The sequence below is a fragment of the Tursiops truncatus genome, chromosome 20, assembly GCF_011762595.2.
Source record: "Tursiops truncatus isolate mTurTru1 chromosome 20, mTurTru1.mat.Y, whole genome shotgun sequence".
NCBI lineage: Eukaryota > Metazoa > Chordata > Mammalia > Artiodactyla > Delphinidae > Tursiops > Tursiops truncatus.
Window position 1 is genome coordinate 32,625,620 of NC_047053.1, and position 22,135 is coordinate 32,647,754.

Genomic DNA, 22,135 nt, shown 5'->3' on the forward strand with positions numbered 1-22,135 from the left:
AACTGTTTTGAATATGAGTCAGAGAACATGGGTTCAAATCCCAATAGAATTCTGGCTAAATGACCTTGGGCATAATTAACTAATATTTCTGTCAGTTTCATCTGGGCCATAAAATGTACCTCTCAGGGTTGCTGTAAAATCAAATGAGACAACGTCTGTAGAACTCTTCTGTAAAATGTTAAGTTTAATAGGGGAGGCTAATAACTGGGAGAAAAAAGGGAAGGGGTGCTTCTCTGCTTTCATTTGAAGGAATAGAGCAAGATTTTTCAAACCGTGGGGCCTGACCCATTTAATGGGTTATAAAATCAATTTATTGGTTCACAAACAGAAAGCAGTTATTTTATTTTATTTTTTTTGTGGTACGCGGGCCTCTCACTGTTGTGGCCTCTCCCGTTGCGGAGCACAGGCTCCGGACGCGCAGGCTCAGTGGCCATGGCTCACGGGCCCAGTTGCTCCATAGCATGTGGGATCCTCCCAGACCGGGGCACGCACCCGTGTCCCCTGCATCGGCAGGCGGACTCTCAACCACTGCGCCACCAGGGAAGCCCGAAAGCAGTTAATTTTAAAAGAATCTGATTGTATGGCAGAGTAATGGCATTGTTTTGTGAAGTATACACATCAGATGATAATGTAAAACATGTATCTTACTGCCCTGAGGACCTAAGGTGACTGCATAGGGCCGGAGAGTCTTTGGCTTTGAGGTCAATACCCATGGGGAAACCAGAATAGCAAAGGCCCCTTTCTCATGTCTGCTGCCTGAAACTCAACGGAATTAATGTCTGGTGGCTCGTGAGTTAGTTTCAGGAGAAGAGGGGAAGTTAAAGAGGGGGATGGTTTACTCTACTGCCTGACAGTAAAGTATTTACATTTGTAACATGCTCTGCCATTTGTAAATATTTTAGCGCATAGGATCCATCCTTCTTTCCTTCTTCCCCCGCCCCCCCAAAAAACCCCACTTATTAGGCACTCAGTGTTGTGGACTGAATTATGTCCCCCTCAAATTCACATGCTGAAGTTCTAACACCCAATAGGACTGTAACTGGAGATACGAACTTTAAAGAGATAATTAAAATTAAATGAGGTCATAAGAGTGGAGCCCTAATCCAGTATAATTGGTGTCCTTTTAAGATGACGAAGAGAAACCAGGGGTATACACACAGAGGAAAGGCCTTGTGAAGACATAGTGAGAAGGTGGCCATCTACAAGCCAAGGAGAGAGCCCTCAGGAGAAACCAAACCTGCTGATATCTTGATCTTGGACTTCCAGCCTCCAGAACTGTGAGAAAATAAATTTCTGTTGCTTAAGCCACTCAGTCAGTGATATTTTGTTAAAAGCTCTAGCAAACTTATACAAAATTATACACTACTATGTGCCACATTTGTTCCTAGGTCCTGGGGGATCCAGAGGTGAAAAGATCAGGCCCCTGTCTTCCTGGAGACAGATACACAAATAAGTACTTAAAACACAATATATTAATTGCAGTATGATGCTAAATGCTGCTCAAGGTTCAAAGGGGCTCAGAGGTAGCTGTCTCTAAGTCTTCCCAAGGGAGTCAGAGGAGGAAATTCTAGAGGCTTTTTCATTCATCGTATTTTCTGACACTGTTAATACCAGATCAAAGTACAGCTTCCTGATTTGGATACCTTTATTTCTAATCTCTGACTATACCTATAGCAGACACAGGGTCTCAGATTGTAGGTATACCTGTGACGCCTACACAGGAACTGCAGTGGTCTTAAAGGGACATGTGGAGGGGACCACCAAAGGCTCTAATGGAGGGACATTCAGGGCTGATGTAGCTTGCTGAATGCATGGAAGGCCCAGAAGTGACAGAGATGGCTCACAAAGACACGGTTCTGACTCTCTCCACACAGGGAATTAATCCTTGCCCTCTCCACACATGGTCCCCTGTAAGCCTGTAGAGAATTTTCTTCATGAGTGATGTGTCTCCCCCCCACCCCCCCTTGGAAGTTTCTAGCTTTAGATGGCAAAGCCTGGGATCACTTCCAACATCCTACTCCAAACCTTTATTCTCTACGTGAAGGGCCTGCAAGCTCTTTCTGTAAAGGGCAAGATGGTAAATACTTTTGGCTCCGAGTACCATATAGTCTGTCCAACTGCTGGACTCAGCCATTGTAGTATAAAAGTGGCCATGGTTAATATGTAAACAAACTAATGTGGCTGTGTACCAACAAGATTTTACTTATCGACACTGAAATTTGAATCTCATATAATTTTCGCATGTCATGAAATGTAATTTTTTGTTTGTTTTCTTTTCAACCATTCAAAAATGTACAAACCATTCTCAATGCATGGGTATTCAAAACAGGGGGCTGTAGTTTTCCCACCCCTAACTCACATGGTCACATATATTTTTCATGAATTTGATGCTTTTTTTTCCCCCAAGTGAATCCAGAGAATCCTAATAGTATCAAGAAGAAAGTTAAGGATGGTTGAGTTTGCTTTACAGCTTTTGAGTTTTCATAAGTCAGTTCTGAAGTTCTTTATGACAATAGGCCAAGGGAATTTTAATAAAAGAACTTATCCCTATATTTTAATAAATTCATTTAAAATATCCCAGGGGGGGAAGATAATAATAAAATAAGATACCCTAGAGGGGGACTTTCCTGGTGGCGCAGTGGTTGAGGGTCCGCCTGCCGATGTAGGGGACGTGGGTTCGTGCCCCGGTCTGGGAAGATTCCACATGCCGCGGAACGGCTGGGCCCGTGAGCTGTGGTCTCTGAGCCTGCGCGTCCGGAGCCTGTGCTCCGTAACGGGAGAGGCCACAACAGTGAGAGGCCCACGTACCGCAAAAAAAAAAAAAAAAAAAAGAATCCACCTGCCAATGAAGGGGACACGGGTTCGATCCCTGGTCCAGGAAGATCCCACAGGCCACGGAACAACTAAGCGCGTGCGCCACAATGACTAAGCCTGCGCCCTAGAGCCCGTGAGCCACAACTACTGAGCACACGTGCCACAACTACTGAAGCTAGCGCGTCTAGAGCCCATGCTCTGCAACAAAAGAAGCCACCGCAATGAGAAGCCCGCACACCACAAGGAAGAGTAGCCCTCGCTCGCTGCAACTAGAGAAAGCCCGTGTGCAGCAAGAAGACCCAATGCAGCCAAAAATAAATAAATAAATAAATTTATTCAAACAAACAAACAAACTATAAAATACCCTAGGGGTATTTGCATAGTGACTTGGGGCAACTCTTCCCCTGACTGGGCCTTGGTTTCCCCATTTTTAAACAAAGGGGCTGATTTAGGCAACTGCTCAGGCCCCTCCCTCTCCAAAATTCCAGTGTCCTGGAAAGAGCTACCCCACTCCCATCCCATGCTAATGTTGAGGCTTGCCACCATCCTTGTGCTCTGCCTCTGAACATGCACTTGGGGTCTGTGGGCTTTGAGGCATTCTGCTCAGTTTAGCTCCCTTTCCCCTGTTAATCTTTAAGAAAGAAAGGATTAAATACACAGAATTGGAGAGCTGGGCCCTTTGCATCTTTCTTGGCAACAACACTTAGGTGGCCCCTTCGAGGAACTTACTTACTCATCTTTTTTCTCTTTCCCAGCCTATTTCAAAGAACCCTTTGGAGAACTTGCTGTCAGATTTGTCATGCCCATCCCCATGGGGAACGGGACAGACTCTGGGTACCCATGCAGCTCTGGGCTGGCTCAGGGGACCCCATCTCAGTTTCTCTTGCAGGAAGTGATTATGGCCTGAGGGCCCTAGACACTGTTTATTGGCCACAATCATTGCCAGTGAAAGAAAAATGCCCAGGGCAATGTAATTAAATGTAAATGAGATTATTACTGGAACAAGGTTTTTTTTTTGCTTTTGTGTTTTTCCTTCTTTAAGAAAAAAACCCCAGCAGGTTCATGGAGTCAGAGTAGCAGAGTTAAGGGCCTCTCACTCTAGAACAACACCAGCTACACACATATGAAAACGAATAGGCAGATGGCCACCCTTTATTGTCACAATTCCCCCCTCTTCCTACCATCATACTAAGAAGTCAGGCGTTCACAGCCTGTCTAGGATGGTTTCTCAAAACCAGGTGGGCTCAGATGACCCAGAGAGGCTGAAGTCTGGGTCAATATAATCTGATTAACCATCTGGTTAATGGGCCATCTGGTCTAGTTATGGCCCCAGTACTGCAGCAGCATTGGGGGTACTGGAGAGGATGGGGTCCCTGGGCCCATGAGTATGCATGCCTGAAGGAGGCTGCCTTGGTACACTTATGCTTGAAGACTCAGAAAAAAAATATTGTTGGCATTAGTCACTAGAGAGGGAATTGACTGCCCTGCAAGGAAATACATTGACGTTTCCTGTGGTTAACCCAGGGAAATAGTTGGTTCTTCCTTCTCCCGTCACCTAGGATACTATGAACAGACTTTCACCATAACCACACATATTTCCTGTCTGTATTTTCCTGTAGCCTTTGAGCTCTAAGCTTTGACAGTCTGGGTCTTTCTCTTTTAAACTTTGTTGCTCTTTTCCAACCTCTTACCACCAACCCACATGGCCTGTGTCCATAGCACAGTATCTGTCTTGCATTAGACCTTTGCTAGTCAGTGGTAGTCTGTGGACCAGCAGCACTGGCGTCACTGGGGAGTCTGTTAAAAATGCAGAACTTCATGGGCTTCCCTGGTGGCGCAGTGGTTGAGAGTCCGCCTGCCGATGCAGGGGACGCGGGTTCGTGCCCCAGCCCAGGAAGATCCCACATGCCGCGGAGCAGCTGGGCCCGTGAGCCATGGCCGCTGAGCCTGCGCGTCCAGAGCCTGTGCTCCGCAACGGGAGAGGCCACAACAGTGAGAGGCTCGCGTAGCGTAAAAAAAAAGGAAAAAAAAAAAAAAAAAAAAGCAGAACCTCAGGCCCCACCCTAGACCTCCTTAATTAGGACCTGCGTTTAAAAAATCTCCCTGAGTGATTTCTGGTGCATTAAAGTCTGAGAAGCACTGAATTAGAGAACAGGTGTTTGCTGAGTGTATAATGATGACATGGTGTTGCTGTCACTCTCTTTGCCACTCTCTTGGTGTTTTTTTTTTCTCTTAATGGCCGGCGCATGCTGTGTGGCATGCGGGATCCTAGTTCCCTAACCAGATATCAAACCCGCGCCCCCTGCACTGGAAGTGCTGTGGAATCTTAACCACTGGACCACCAGGGAATTCCCCCACTGGTGTGCAATTTTTAGCAAGCAGTTTAACAGACTTGGGCCTCAACAGCCTTTGGACTAGATCAAATCAGACAAAAGCAATGTTTTAAGCAGAACTTCACAGAACTATAAGATGAACCAGGCATGAGCCTTGCCCTCAAGAGGTTTCGATTCCAGTGATGGAGATGAGACAAATATGCAAGTAGTGATAATACAGGGTGAAAAGTGGCAGGTGTCCCGAGAGAGGTACAGAGAAGGGGCTCTGGGCTTCAGAGAAAGAGGAGGCTCCTGCTAGCTCGTTCTACAATTCTGCCCTTCTGTGGCTTCAAAGGAAAAATGAATTTGATGTGGAAGGGCTGGTTGAGACACCTCACACTTTACAAGCTGCTGTGAAGTAAGGTCCACAAACGCTGCTGCCACTGTTCAGGAGGAAGGGGAATTGTTTAGGAGGAATGTCAAAGATTCTAAGTAGGCGAATAAATGAAAATAAAAAGAAAAATAAGAAAAAACCACAGAAAAGTTTCTATTTCCCATCCATGTTCAATATCGCCCAGACTGTGAGATTTAGAGATCAGGGGCCTCGTCCTATTTTTCTCTGTGTCCCCAGGGTGTAGCACAGTGTGTGAGCCACAGTGAGAGCTCCATAAACATTTGTAGGACTGAACCGAACTGCAATGATTTTCATGGGCAAGACGAACACACCTTTGGGATGGAGGAACACAGTCTTCTCTTGGGTGGTTTCAAGGCAGTGTGAACAAAATCCTGCAGTGTAGCAAGTTATTATCCTGTCTTCATTCTAGAAAGGCAGATTGTAGAAAGTATTTCCTTTAGTTGCTCAGGCTTGAGTGGGAATTTTCTGAGGACCATGTTTCAGTCTTCTTGCAATAAGCCTTGCGCATTTCTAATGCCCATGAAGAAGAGCTTATCAGTGATGTGCCTTGACATTTGACTGTTAGCATTGATGGGAATAAATCTCAACACACAGAAAGCTCTTTAGAACAATTCTTTAGCTCTTCTAATACTCCACAAGTTGGGTCAATAGAATTGCTTCCATTTTAAATAACAGAGAAGCTAGGCATATTTTCTGTTCACTGTCACCAAATATAACTGGGATAGAACTTTGGTTTACGGGTTAAAACATGTGTCTGCTGGAGTCACTGGACCCTGTGTCTATTTCCATAGAAAGAGAGAGGAAAGATAGACAAGGTTCTTGGATTTCTATTTCTGGTGTCAAGTTTCTCCTTTGAGTACATTTATTTATTTACTTTTATTTATTTATTTTTTTTGCAGTACGCGGGCCTCTCACTGTTGTGGCCTCTCCCGTTGCGAAGCACAGGCTCTGGACATGCAGGCTCAGCGGCCATGGCTCACGGGCCCAGCCGCTCCGTGGCATGTGGGATCCTCCCGGATTGGGGCACGAAGCCACGTCCCCCGCATCGGCAGGCGGACTCTCAACCACTGCGCCACCAGGGAAGCCCTTGAGTACATTTAAAACTACAGACTTTATAACCTGGAATCTTGGATATCATTCATTCATTCATCATAAAGAAATTTCTGGAGACATCTGGTTAATGAGACAGACTGACTGACATGGGCTTGCTTCTCTACAAATTCATAGAAAATCTGGATTAAGTAGAACAAAAAAATTTTTTTCCCCAAATACATTGTTGAGCTTGTAAGAAATAAATAAAGAGAAGGGTTCAAAGCTAGAGTAGCAAGTAGGCACCGAGACCATGATGCTTGACCGGGGTCTCAGATTCAGAGATAGGTTTTAGGTTCTGGAGAGTCTAAGTTTCAATATTAAGTGAAGGCATAGAAGAGAAACCCTGAGGATAAGGAGAGGTGAGGATGTGGGGTGAATTCTAAGGGCTCCCCTGTATACGAATGGGAACTGGAGAGCTGCTCACCAGCCTAGGGAGTTTACAAGGAATCTTAATACCCACCTGGGACTCTGGATGGAAGAATAGACACTCATGAGAAATTGTAAACCAAAGCCTGTGTCATATGTCAGTGTGGAGTTTGAATTTATAATATCCAGGTGGGGCAGTGTAAGAACCAGTTCAAACCAGCACAACCACTAGGGCCCTACAAGAGGCCTATGTGAGACTTCACAAAAGATAATTTCTGCTGAAGAAGAGCCCATGATAAAAACTTACAAATTACACAAGGAACCAAAGCAACATGAGTGAGAGTTAACAGAGACAGTAAGTAGGAGCATTTGTATCCACAAAACTATCGATAATAGAACATTCTGAAAAGATTATAAAATGTGTGTGTTTAAAATATTTAAAGAGGTAAGGGCTTCCCTGGTGGCGCAGTGGTTGAGAGTCCGCCTGCCGATGTGGGGGACGTGGGTTCGTGCCCCGATCCGGGAGAATCCCACATGCCACGGAGCGACTGGGCCCGTGAGCCATGGCCGCTGAGCCTGCGCGTCCGGAGCCTGTGCTCCGCAACGGGAGGGGCCACAGCAGTGAGAGGCCTGCGTACCAAAAAAAAAAAAAAATTTAAAGAGGTAAAAGGCTAAGAATGGGATACTAAGAAATAATCAGGATATCTGAAAAGGTTGAATTTTTAAAAATGAAAAATATAGGTCATTGAAACCAAAAACTTAATGGATTGGCTAGATGATAGAACAGCTACAAATGAAAAGAAAATCAGTGATATTAAATATGGATCTAAAGAAGTTACCCAAAATGAAAAATGGATAAGTAAAGAGATGTATGTTATGGAAGGAGGTTAAGAGACATGAAATATAGAATGAGAAGGTCCAACATACTCTTAATAGAGATTCTAAAAGAGAGTCTAGAGAAAATGTAGAAATGGCAATATTTAAAGAGACACTGGCTTCCAAATTTGAAAAAAAGATATGAGTCCTTGGGTTAAGGGAGTATACTGAGTCCCATGCAGGATAAGTAAAAGCAACTATACACTTAGGCACATCAGCATAATGAAGCTGCGAAAATAATACAGACCAAAACAAAACAGAACGTAAAAATGTTAAAAGCTACCAGAGATAAATATAAACACATTTCCTATATAGGAATGTCAGTTAGACTGAAACAAGATCTCTCATCAGCCACCAAAGGTACCAGAACACAGTGGAAATAATCTTCAAAGAGCAAAGGAAGAATAACCATTGGTGTAGAAATTTATAACCAGCTGAAGTATTATTTGAGAGAGATGGCAAAATAATGATATTTTCAGGCAAAGACAGAGTTTATCATCACAAACCCTCACTGAAAGGACTACTAAAGGATGCACTTCAAGAAGAAGAGGACTGAGTCCAGATAGAAGGAGTGGTATTGCAAGAAGCAATATGAGCAAAAATAAAGTATATATGTAAGCATACTGCTATATCTAAATAATCATCGGCTATAAAATTTTTTTAAAGTAATTTGAGTGAGTTTAAAAATAAAATGAAACTAAAATAGCAAGGTACAGGATTTAGGAAGAACAAATTAAAGTATTCTAAAGTTTTTCTATTGGGGGAGATACTGGTTAACTTTATAGTCAGTAAGAGAAGAATTTATATCAAAATTTTAAAGGTTCCTACCAAAAGAATGGAAATAAAATACAAAACTTCCAAACCAAACAAAAGAAAATACAGTCAATTTGGTAGAATGCAAAAAAAAAAAAAAAAAAAAAAAAGATCAAAAGAAAACACAAAACAAAATGGTAGAAATAAGTTCACAAATATCGGTAATCACAATGACTCTAATTGGATGAAACTTAAAATTTCTGAACACACACTTGATGCCAGGCACTGTTCTATGCACTGGTGATATGAAAATAGATAAACTACAGCTTCTGTCTTCAAGAAGCTCACAGTCTGGCGGGTGGGGGTGTGGGGACAAATGAAGCAATAATAACAATGGCCTAAGTGTTATGATAAAGGGGAACACAGAGTGCTGTGGGGCTAAAAGGAGGGGCACCTAACTCAGCCTGTAGGGAGAGGGTTGGCGAAGATTTCCTGAAGATGGTGACCCTTCAGCTGCATCCTGAAGGATGAGTAAGAAGGCACAGGGGATAGGAGGGGTGTACCAGGCAAAGGTAACAGCATATGCCAAGGCACAGAAGTGTGAGAGAGCATGGCACGTTCTGGTCCAACCTTCTTTTGTTATGGATGAGGAAACTGAACCTCAGAAAAGGTAAAGAGACTATCCCAAGGTCACCCAGCTGATTAGTAACAGAACCAGGATTTGGACCCAAGACTCCCACCTCCTCATACACCCCCTTTCTACTGTACCACGTGTCTTAGATGTGTAGCAGGAGGTTTGGGGACTGCATGTCACTGAGACGCCAGCCGACTTTGAAAAAGAGCTGCCTTTGGGTATGGGTGCTGGCTGTGTCTCTGGCCTATCCTGGGCTGGGGTAGAGCCAGGAGCTTGGCAGTTTCCAGAGCTGAGCAGCCCAACTCACCCCAAGGAAGCCATGGCGCCGATGCCCAGTTTAATCATTAACTCCAAATTCACAGGGCTGGAGCTGGAATGCACGGGACCTGGGGAGCAGTCCGGGTCTCCAGGGAGCTAAGGAAAGATGGCTCTTGAGATGGGAAGGGACCCAAGTTTAGAATGGGGTCTTTTGTTCCTGATTGGGTCTATACCCCGGGCTCAGGAATAAGGGCTCTTGCTGTTCCTCTCAATTTTGTTGGAGTTTACCCATCATGTTGTTAGCTTGATTTCAGGATCCCTGTCAATGTTCACAATATATTGTACTTGCCTCTACCTCAGCCCTTACCCTGCATGGTAAGTCTTTACTCATCCATCTACCCCGATAAACTGTGACCTCAGTCTTTTATCTCAGCACCCTCGGGCAGGACTCAGTCTTTTATCTCAGCACCCTCGGTGCTTGGCACAGCCTGGCAAGTGGTAGGTGCTCATTAAATGTTTGCTGAATGGTTGAATAAATGAGACCCTAACTCTGCATAAAGGTATTCCAAAGCACATGCCTTTTTTTTTTTTAATTAAAAGAAATGAAGAGTGATTTTGCATAAAGAGTTCAACAGAGGTTCACGAACATCTCTTGAGATGTTCTGTGGTGTCTTAAAACATCATAGAGCCAAGATAAGGTCCACTGGTCTAAATGGGATGGAGATGAGTCTTCTCCTCTTTCTCCTTTAGTGTTTGGATGACAGCAGGGCATACTGAAGGTTGCTTGGGCACGCATGGGAGAGGGGTGCTCTTCAAGCATGAGGTGACATTTTATTGAGGAAACAAAAGCCCCATAGAGGGCAAATTCCACCAGCATAATAAAGCTAACTGCTGCTTATAATTTCTGAAAGCCTGCAGCCTGCAGTTGAAAAGACTGTTAGTAGTAGCATTACCAAACCTTGAGAACACAACTTTAAAGAGAACAGAAGATTCCACAGAAGAAAACTTCCACTGGAGGGTGAGGTGCAGGTGTTGGCAAAATTTTTGTTTCTTTCTGGTGAATCTGATTTTCCTGATCTGCAAAGTAGAGGCAGTCATCTTTTCTTCACAAGGCACTTGTCCGGATTAAATGGAATAATGGCAAAAGGGCCTTGGCACCTAGAAGATGCTCAGTCATGGTGCAGACATTTCCGCTCGCCCCCCCCCCCCCCCCTCAAGAATACTGAACCTATACAGAAACAGAGATGTGGAAATAAATTCTGCTCTTAAGGCCATGTGACTGGTACCCAGGGATTCAGCAGCCCTGTCTGGAAGGGACAGAGTCACTCTGCTGACTCCTGGCTTCCAGTGAAAACATTTGCTGGTAGTGTTGTATAGTCAGCCCTGGAGGATGCTGGGAGAAGAAACGTTCCTTGTAGGAATAGTCACTCTCCTGGAAAAGCCAGCTTCCCTGGCTGGGGTTGAGCCAGAAAGGCTGTCTCACCCTAGCAAATTCACTCCAAGGTCCCGGATACTCTGGGAAGACTGCCCAACGTCAGGGAGCCTCCTTCTGTACCAGCCTCTTGGTCCTTGCTGGTTGGTGGCATACAATCCAACCAGTTTGCATGTACCTCTTTCCACCACCTATAAGTTCTCAGAGATCTGTAAGTTCTTCAGAATTCTAGTACTCAGTGATTGTTACGTGAGTTAATTCAGGAAAGACCCAGGCTTGGATTCCTCCAGCTTCCCACCTGCCCTGGGTCCCAGCACATCTAGAGCAAGTCACTGAGCTGCCCTGATCACCTGATTTCTTTCCCCTTGGCCTTTCCGTCTCTCTCCCTTGCCCCAAGGAACTGATATGAAATGAGAAGTAAACAGCCAAAGGAGATCCTCTCCTGGGGCAAATTTCCTGTCTTGGCTTATGGGCACAGAGACCCTGAGTGGGGAGGCCAGTGCCGGGCACTCTTCTAGAACCAGCCCTGGGGTGACAGGTGCAGGCAGCATCCACCCTTTCATGGCAGGGCGGGGGTGGTTAAAAAGAGAAGGAGGAAAAAGAAAGACTGTGTAGGAGACCCCAAGGCTGCCCCTATTCCTCCAACCCTGCCCCATCCCGAAACTGTCAGTCTCCACCAAGTCTCAGCAAGAGAGAGAGAGAGAGAGAAAGAGTGAGAGAGAGACAGAGAGACAGAGAGAAAGTGGGGGTGGGGGAGAAAGAGACGGAGGGGGGAAATCAAAGAAAATTGCAAAAGTCAATGGCCTGGAACAAGAGGCAGCCTCAGCAACTGCAGTGTGACTTTGATTCCCCTATCATAACCCTGAATTAAAAATTCAGGCAATTATCTGCATGGCTTCCTTCTGATTAGAACGAGCCGGAGCCTCATTAATGCATCGGCACAGAGGAAAGCCATTAGGGTCTGTGAAATGGAATGTTTCTCTGAGAACAGGTTCCGCTTGATGTAGAATACCCAGCAAAAAGAAATTTCACACATTTTTGAGCTCAGAGTCACAGGACGGCACCCTGCTTCGGGGCTGCAGACCCCGCCACGGTCATCCCCTCTCAGCTGGGTCTGGGTGAAAGCCACCTTTGTTTCCCAGCCTCTCTCTGGTACCTCCATCTGCTGGAGTTGAGTGGAGGGAGGGTGAGGGAGTTGAGGGGCCAGAAGGGACTTCCTGGCCGTCCTAAGACACCGAGTCAGCCTGGATGCCTGATCTCAAAGTCCTCAAGCCACGAGGAGCACCGGAACTTTTGGGGAATTCACTGCCCTCCTTTGCTAGAAGAACCAGAAGCCAGCTTGTCGGGGACAGAGAAGGTCCGAGACTCCAGAAAAGATCAGAGTATCTGCATGTTCCCAAGAGTCTTGGTGCTTTCCTGACCCATGTAGTTACTTGGGCATCCCAAGGTGGCCCAAGCAGGATCTGGTGGAGCTGAGCCAGCCGTGGGGGCTTGTTGCTTAGAAAGGGGTGAAGGGTTGGAGGTAAGGAGGGCACCCTTTATTCATCTCTTATTCTGTGAGCCCAGAGCTTCCAGAGATGCAAATCTACCACTCCGTGCCTAAGGGGGTAAACACCCACACGATATCTGGCATTCGGAAGTTCTCGTGCACCCCTCTTTGGGATTTCTAGGGTGAAGCTTTCTTCTTCAAATGACTGTGTATCGCTTACAGGGGAACCCAAGAGCAGTTTTCCAAAATAACCGCCCTTGCAGTCCTGGTAAGTTCATCTCTTGGGCTTGACCCTACTTCATCTAGATTTTCCTCAAGCCAGTGGATGGCGCTTGGGTTCCCTCAATTCAGACAGCTCCACATTCCTCTAATACAGTGATTCTGGGGACACCAAACATTGATCCTTGGGATAAGTCACATAAATAACCTCTTTAGGAGAAAAGCCAATCTGACATGGTGAGAACTGGAAACCACAAAAAAGTTTTTGTAGGAAGAGAACTAGTTACAGTCAATAGGGTGCCAACCAGGAAAGCGTTATCCTTCAGTGTTTGAGCAAAGCTACATTCTTCTCCTGGCACACCTGTCCCCTATTCAGTGTTAAAAACCAGGGCCAAGTGTCTGCAAAGCTGTAAACACAGCCAGACCGTAATGGAGTCAATGTGTAGCTGACACAATTTGTACCAATGGCGCCCCCTACTGGACAGAAGCAACCCTAGGCAATCCTAGGCAACCCTAGTGGTCGTTCAGGTTTTCAGAATGTTTCCAGTCCCGTCCCACGTTGGAAAGGACATTCCTGGTCACCAGGGAGTTTTTCTGCAGCATGTTTTCAATACTGCAGACAGTTTTATGGATGAAGGATCCTAGAGGTTACTTCACCCTCTAACACAAACAAGATGCTTGGTGATTCAACCAAGTTCTTTGTGGGCTCTGAGGGTCCGATTTTTCTAACACTTCACTCTCTTTGGACCAACACTCACCAGAGTCAAATGCAATTGAGAATGACTTGTGACTACAGATGGTCCCTGTGTAAAGGGCTGACCTAAAGGCACCTGGAGTCTTGGGTGGGTGGAGGTTGTCTCTCAAGCTTCCCCGGCTGGTATGAGAGTAAAAGGGGCCAAAGGTCAGGAATGTGGGCCTTCTGGAGAGGGAAGCCACCGCACCAGCTCCACAGCTGAGCTCTTCTCTCTGCTGTTGGAAAGGATCAAATCTCAGCCTTTGTACCTTAGCCCTATCCACTGCATTCCTCAATATTTTAAACATAGACTCTCTCCTTAGTCAGACTATCCCTTTCTTCCCAAGATAACCCAGTTTCTACCTTTGCACCTTGTCACGCCTTATTCGTTCAACAAATATTTTTTGGACAACTCTTATGTGCCAGACATTGTTCTAGGAAGGGGAGCTATAGCACTGAACACTGTGGAGCAGACATTCTCGTTGGAGAAACAATTATAGAAAGACAAGTGTGTGTCAGTGGTGTAAGCGCCACGAATAAGCCAAGCTGGGAGAGGGGGATAGAGGGGGGGAAGCTACTTTTTTGGGGGGAGCGGGTCTCTAAAAAGCCCTTCGGAAAAGCTTCGTGCTCCATCCACCCTGGTGAGGATCTATCTGCTTTCTCTCCTTCAAAACTGGGATTGCCTCTTCCATAAAACCTCCCCAGTTCACTTTTCCTCTCCAGTGACATTCCTTTCAGCACATCTCTGCTCAAGCTTCTTCATCCTTAGAAAGATGTTCAGTTATATCTTGGATTATCATCTCCTGGAGAATAAGGGTCCTGGTCCTGTCTTCTATTTCTCTGCTTTGCTACCAAAGCAGGAGGGTGGGGGAGGCGGGGAGGAGACAAGCATGTCTACTTTGCGCTAGAAAGTCACACATTCCTTCATCTAATCCCTGCGAAACTCCTGCAGACTCTGGTTTATTGCCCCCATTTTATAAGCAAGTAAAGTGAGTCTTCATTTATCCAAGGGCACACAACCACTGAGTGGGGGAACTGGGGTCTGCACCCTGATCTATCTAGCATCATGGTCTGTACTATTCCCACCCCGGAGCCTGGAGTATTTGTGAAGTGTCGTCAGTGAGTGATGAGTACAAGGAAGGGATGAGCTTTGTTTCTCGGTGAATGGCGGTGCAAAAGAAGTGAGGAAACTGCCCCTGTCTGCTGGATTGCAGATCCTTCCTTTGCTGCATTATAACCAGGTAACCACAGGCACCTCACTTCCCCTTCCAGGGGCTCATAACCCTTCTCTGTAAATTGAGGTTAGACCACACGACCTCCCAGGTCCTTTCCAGCTTGACATTCTAAGGAACATCATCTTCTGAAAGAAATGGGAGAGGATGGAGTGTGGGGAGAAGTCAAGTGACTTTACTGCATCGAATCTGATTTTTTTAAGAGACAGAGAATGAGATACAACAGTTTGTTCATTCAATTAAAATTCAGTATATACTGAATACCTACTATGTGCCAGACCCTGGTGTGTGCTGAGGATACAGAACTAAACTTTTTTTTTTTTGCGATACGGTACGCGGGCCTCTCACTGTTGTGGCCTCTTCCGTTGCGGAGCACAGGCTCTGGACGCGCAGGCTCAGCGGCCATGGCTCACGGGCCCAGCCGCTCCGCGGCATGTGGGATCTTCCCGGACCGGGGCACGAACCCGTGTCCCCTGCATCGGCAGGCGGACTCTCAACCACTGCGCCACCAGGGAAGCCCAGAACTAAACTTTTAAAACATTGTCCTTACCTTGGCATATATGTAAAGGGAAAGACAAAAAGGACACGAAATTATCACGATGATGGTAACGGCTAACATGGCACCCACCCTTGGCCAGAAATTGTTCTGAGCCCTTGAAACCTTTGAACTCATTTTAATCTTCCCAACCATCTTCGAGGTGAGTACTATTATTATTTCTACTTTCCAAGTGAGTAAACCAAGGCACAGAGAGGGGTGTATGCCAAAGAAGTACCGTGAACATTAGTAATACACGAATAGTGCTTATTTTCGGGGCCTGAGACGTCGAGATGAGGACAGGCTGCTATGCTGCGGTATCAACACTGATTTTGTCCACCTGATATCGCAGTTATTCCTCGCTTGACCCTGTGCCTCTTGGAATCAGCCACACACGTCCGGTTGGAGGGAAGGGCTTTTCTGGAGTGAGCAGAGAAGGCCTTAGTTTTTGAAACTCAAAATCCGTGGCTGTGAAATAACTCAGGACATGGAATAAAGCGGGTGAGTTAGAGCCAGTTTCCTGCCTGCCGGGAAGAGGAGAGGGGGAGGAGGAAAGAGGCAGGTATGGACCCCCTGGGAAGTGGAGCACTAGCCCCTGTGCCCACCTGAGCCAGATATCCAGCGGGTCCTGGGGGTCAGGTCCTGGACCAGGAGTGGCTGGTGTGCAAGTTAGATGTGCCTGATGGCCCCTGTGCAGGCGTTCCCTGGGCACTGACGTGGCGGGAGCAACGGTGCCCTGGGCTCGAGAGCAGTTGGAAGAAGTCTTAGCCCTGCAAGGGTCCCTCTGGCCAGCACAGTGTACAGAGCAGAACGAGCGTCTGTCTTCCTAGGAGAAGCGTGGAAGGAAAAAGAGGATCGCTGGACCCAGAGCCCTCTAGAGTGGGAACCGGGGGAAATGCTCCCCCAGGACCAAGTGAGGAGTGGATGTCTCATGGCTGCTGAAAAGAGGCAGTGGGTTACAGAGGCCAGGATGAGGGCTCCTTGAGGGCAGGGGGCTCTGTTTGCTTTGCTTACTGCTCCATCCTGAGGGCCTGGGTCAGGTAACAGCGATCCATAAACATTCGTTAAACGGATGACCTTGGGTGGGCTGCCTCTAAAATCAGTCTGTTGGGTTTCAAACCTCAGCTCTGCCTTTTACTAGTTATGCCATCCTTGCGTAAGTCTCTTCCCTCTCTGTGCCTCATGTGTAAAATGGGGATGAAAATAGTGCAGATCAATGCTGATCTGAGATAAACAGAGAGCATGCATCTGAAGCACTTAGTGTCTAGTGTAGCACAAGGGCTCGAGGAGTATTTGCTCTCAGTAACAGACGCCACTGCCCCACCCTTGCCCTGCACCTTAGCACCCCACCCTCACCCCCAATGCCACCCTGAACTTATACACAACCTTGAAGAAAAGAGTAGGACTCCAGAATTGGCTAAGATCAAGTTCCCACCACCACAGTACAATGGAGACTTCTAATACTCCTAATGGAAATGAAGCTAAGTGCTTAAAAAAAAAGTTATTTTTCTTGCACAATGAATTTTGTAGCCTGATAATCATATTCAAGAAGAATGCAAGCCTGTGAAAGTCAGGTGTCCCTCGGAGAGCCCTGCTACCATCTCAATTAAACAGCTTTCTCCCTCGCAGGTATGTCTACTCACAGAGCAACCTACCTCTCACCGTACTTGTCTTTCTAGAAAAAGCACGGTCCTCCAGGTGAGTTATCGTCTGCATGTGCTGCTAACAGAACTTTAAGGCAAAGAGGTCAAGTCTAGGAAACAGAACTCTGTCCTTCCCCCCCAAAAGAGCGCTGAACTTTCCTGAAGAAATTCAGTACCAAGGGTTTTATTTCTTGTTAAGATATGCTCCCCTGGGCTTCTCTGGTGGCACAGTGGTTAAGAATCCACCTGCCAATGCAGGGGACACGGGTTCCAGCCCTGGTCCAGGAAGATCCCACAACTAAGCCCGCGTGCCACAACTACTGAAGCCCACACACATAGAGCCCATGCTCCGCAACAAGAGAAGCCAACACAATGAGAAGCCCGCATACCACAATGAAGAGTAGCCCCCGCTCGCCACAACTAGAGGAAGTCTGCGCACAGCAACGAAGACCCAATGTAGCCAAAAATAAATAAATTAAATAAATAAATAAAAAAGATATGCTCTCCTGAAGGTGAGTGTTAGATATTATCATTAATTTTTTATTTTAAAAAAACCTATCTGTATTTACCTGGCTTCACACTTATCTAACTGCCAATAGGTGACAAACTGTCTTCTTTGCCCAGATTGTATGAGTTTTAACACTGAAAGCTTCATAGCCCAGGAAACCCTCTCAGTCCCAGACAAACAAAAATTCTCTAAATGTCCCAGATAATCCCTAAATGCCAATGACAAATCAGGTAGACTTGTCAGCCCAAGGGAGTGTCTGCAGATTTTTTTTTTTTTTTTTAATGAGCAAGGAAATTTACTCGTTTCAAATCAGAAGAGCTCACCTCACAGAGGAGAAACAAAACTGATCCCCTGGGGGCACTTTCCACTCTGCTGAGTATTGGCAAGCCTGGCCCTGGAGACCCTGCAAAGGAAGATGCAGCCTGCCTGACTTGACGTTGAGGAAATGGGAGGGCAGAGAGAAGACTGTTTCAAATGGGGCCACCGGACAAGGCTGCAACGCCTCATCTTGGCATCCTTCCCATAAAGTCCCTCGTTTTTGGTCAGGCTCTCGACCCCTCAATGAATCCCAGCCACTGCGTAGAACAGTTCCCACATCTCCAAGTCACTGTCAAGCCTGTTTGCCTGTGCAGAGCCCTGTGGTTTGTCCACATGCAAGAGTAACCCAGGCATGGCAGTTTCCCTCAGGACACATGCAGTGGCTGCCCCAAGCCTCTGTGTGCGTCCCTTTCCCTCAGACCAAGTGTCTTTTGCTGTTTTTCTGGTGTCCTCAGACCTGCTGGAATTGGCCCACTGCGTACAGATCGAGTTTCTGGTCACAGAGAACATGGCACAGCCTATTTCTGCACCTTGTGGGTGAGTGTAAGGGCCCATCAGGATTGGAGATGTTTGGCTCCGAGGTTGGATTCCTGAGGCTGCAGTGCTCGTTCTATGGGTCAGGGTGTCTCATGAAATTGCAGTCAAGATGTTGGCAGGGCTGCATCATCTGAAGGCTTGACCAGGGCCAGAGGGTCTGCTTTCAGGACCATGTGGCTGTTGGCTAGAGGCCTAAGTTCCTCACCATAACATCTCTTCGTAAGGCTGCCTGGCATAATTAGCTTCCCCCAAAGTGAGTGATCCAAGAGAGAGAAAGCAAGAGGGAAGCCACAGTGCCTTTTAAGACCCAATCATGCACCATCATTTCCTCCATATTCTATTTGTTGGAAGAAGTCACGAAGTCCAGCCCCACTCAAGGGGAGGGGAATTAGGGAGGGAAGAATATCAAAGGATTTGTGTACATAGTTAAAAACCACTGTTTCCCCAAACATTAAAGGGCTGGACCATGGATGAATTCCCACAAACGTTGGTTCTGGTAGTAACATAGTAGGAAAAGCACAGGCTTCAAGTCAAATCTGAGTCTGATACAAGGCTTTGCTTCTTTCCAGTTTGTGGGACCTGGGGCAAAATTATCATCTCTAAACCCTTAGTTCCTTTATCTGTAAAATGAAGATAACAATAGTAATTCTTTCACTGAGTTACTATGATAATGAAATGAGATGACCTATGAAGGGACAGATCCAAATTGTACAGGGCACCATGCTTTTATGAATTGACAGGGCCCTTTCAAGAAAACAGAGTGCAAAATTACAATCAGAAGTTAGGTACAAAATGAACATTTACGTAGAATTAGAAATGACCAAAAACCCCCACATTTTAAAAGCTGATAAATACCAAAAAACCCAGAAAAAAATGACAATTAAAAAATTTAACTACCTAAACATACTCTTTAAAATACCTCCTTTCATTGTTAGTATATAGGAATGCAAGAGATTTCTGTGTATTAATTTTGTATCATGCTCATGCAGCTCAATATCAAAAGAACAAACAACCCAAATCCAAAAACTGGGCCGAAGACCTAAATAGACATTTCTGCATAGAAGATATACAGATTGCCAACAAACACATGAAAAGATGCTCAACATCACTAATCATTAGAGAAATGCAAATCAATACTACAATGAGGTACCACCATACACTGGTCAGAATGGCCATCATTAAATAATCTACAAACAAGAAATGCTGGAGAGGGTGTGGAGAAAAGGGAACCCTCTTGCACTGTTGGTAGGAATGTAAATTGATACAGCCACTACGGAGAACAGTATGGAGGTTCCTTAAAAAACTAAAAATAGAACTACCATATGACCCATCAATCCCACTACTGGGCATATACCCAGAGAAAACCATAATTCAAAAAGACACATGCACCCCAATGTTCATTGCAGCACTATTTACAATAGCCAGGATATGGAAGCAACCTAAATGTCCATCAACAGAGGAATGGATAAAGATGATGTGGTACATATATATAATGGGATATTACTAAGCAATAAAAAATAACAAAATATTGCCATTTGCAGCAACGTGTATGGACTTAGAGATTGTCATACTGAATAAAGTAAGTCATACACAGAAAGACAAATATCATGATATTGCTTATATGTGGAATCTAAAAAAAGGGGTATAAGTGAACTTATTTACAAAACAGAAATAGAGTCACAGATGTAAAAAACAAACTTATGGTTACCAGGGGAAAAGGCGGCGAGGCATAAATTGGGAGATTGGGATTGACATATACACACCACCATATATAAAACAGATAACTAATGAGGACCTACTGTATAGCACAGGGAACTCTACTCAATACTCTGCATGGCCCATATGGGAAAAGAATCTAAAAAAAAAAAATAGTGAATACATGTGTATGTATAACTGATTCACTTTGCTGTACAGTAGAAACTAACAACACTGTAAAGCAATTATACTCCAATAAAATTAATTTTTTAAAAAACCCTGTCTTTCCTACATTTTGACTGCACATTTTTTGATCACTCCTCAGCATGACAAAGATTTTGTAATATTTTATATAGTCAGAAGACAGTGATAATTCAGTCTTTCCTTAGCATGGCTGATTAAAATTTGGTTTTTATTATTGAGAGTTTATTATTCAGCTTCACAACTCATTGTTCGTAACATCAGGCACTTCTTCAGGGTTGTTGTCAAATTTGGAAAACTTCTATCACATTTCTTCTACAGAGGAGCTCAGGGTATCTCAAGGTGTCCTGTGTAGTGAACTGATGGCACCCATGACCCAGGGCCATTAGAGGGGTCTGCACAAGGGAGGGCCTTAAAGCTTTAGCTTCCCTGTAAATCTTCCCCTAGAAGCAGGTATGCGTGTAGCCGGAAGACTGGCATGTACTAGGTGCTCAGGAAATGGGAGAAGCGTGGAGACAACCCTCATCTTCCCTCTCCATTGCTCCAGGAAGTCAGGGACTTCTCATCCTTGATTTCATCTTCCTCCTTCTCCAGTAGACCCTCCAGGGACCTTCAGAAGGCAGGGACAAAAATACACCCCTTGTTATGATGCAGTGGAAAGAACACTGGACTCAGAATGAAAAGACCTGGGTTTGAGTCCTGACTTTGTCACTTACCAGCTGTGTGACTTTGGCAAATTACCCAACCTCTCTGTGTCTCAGTTTCCTCATCTCTGAGATGGGCGTCGCTATGCCAGCCTCATGGGTTGTAGAGATTAACGGCAGGATATAAGTAAAGGGGCTTTGTAAATTGTAAGCAATTTTACTAATGTAAAGTGTTTTATTTGGACGTCTGGAAGTTACTGAGGAGCCAGTTTGGACACTACCCCATGTCTATGAACATCTTGAATTCTTTGTTCTCTGTGGCCTAATGGAATTGGAAATTCAAATTGGACTTTAATCAAACTTGGCATAAAGACCAGGATAACAAAATAGTCCACCCTTTCCACAGAAAGGTACTGGGTCCCAGTTATGGCCATAATTTGTGCTAGAGATGAGAATTCAAAGATAGACAAGACACGATCCTGGCCGTTTGTAGATGGGCAGACGGAATCCCGCACGGACATCTGCAGTTTACAGCCTCGGCCTCCCTGTGTCTCAGTGCCTCCTTCTGCCAAGGGGCGTGGCTAAATGCCTGAGAAACAAATGGGTGAAAGCCTGCATATCACGGAGAATCCTTGCGCAGGTGTCCGGCAGAGCCATGAGAGGTTTGCACGAAGCCCCGCCAAGACTGTTCTCCTTGGAGAATTTTCAAGAAGCTTTGAAGTGCCGCCAGGGCAAGGGAGGCTGCCCCATCCTGGAGGTGCATTCACTTGTAATTTACTCCTCCACGTGGGCTCTGGAGCTCCAGTCTCAAAAATACATCACCCACGCAGCCCTGCCCTGTGTAAAGGAAGATGGAGAGAGGAAGGGGGGCCGGGGGAGAGGAATCCCTAAATTAAGGAGGTCCCTGGGAGTGACTGGCCTACAGACACGACTGAGTCCCCCGAGTTTCTCTCCTTGATGCATAAATACTTCCAACTAAGATCACAGACGCCCTTGTCATAAAATCAATGAAACCACAGGGGAAAATGACCTCCCGCTTGACTGCACCAGAGATATCTTAAATGGAGTCATTTCCCCTCCCGCAGAAGCAAGTGTGCTGGGGCTCAGGAACTGATATCCAGGCTCTGCTGTGCAGAATTTGAGGTGAAGAGGAAATCAGGTGGGTTGGGTGCTTGTCTATCTTATTTTACTTGCTACATTTTGTGATGGCTTCTGAGCAACCTCTGCTGCAACAGGGAACTTTTTCCTGGAGTCAGACCTGGGTCCCAGCTCCAGCTCCTCTAATTTCTGGCTGGGTGTCTTTGGGCAAAGTAGAATCTCATCCCAGTTTCCTTATCTAGTAAAAAGAGGATGATACCGTAAGGTCTGACTGCCCTACAAGAGAGGTGACAAGATCAAGAGGTCTGTCTATGCAAATGCTTTGTAAACC

General features: G+C 45.6%; 1 protein-coding gene across 11 annotated transcripts in view; it reads right to left on the bottom strand.

Moving 5' to 3' along the window:
• The window catches only part of HEATR6 (HEAT repeat containing 6), a 130,071-nt gene that overhangs the window by 28,042 nt on the left and 79,894 nt on the right, over positions 1-22,135 (bottom strand). The window contains exon 24 of one of the 11 annotated variants that reach the window (XR_012328517.1): positions 20,296-20,672. The exons of the other annotated variants lie outside the window; for them this stretch is intronic. The gene's annotated coding sequence lies outside the window, so the exon portion shown is untranslated. Of the gene's footprint in view, positions 1-20,295; positions 20,673-22,135 lie in introns of those variants that run through there. 11 annotated transcript variants of the gene reach the window in all.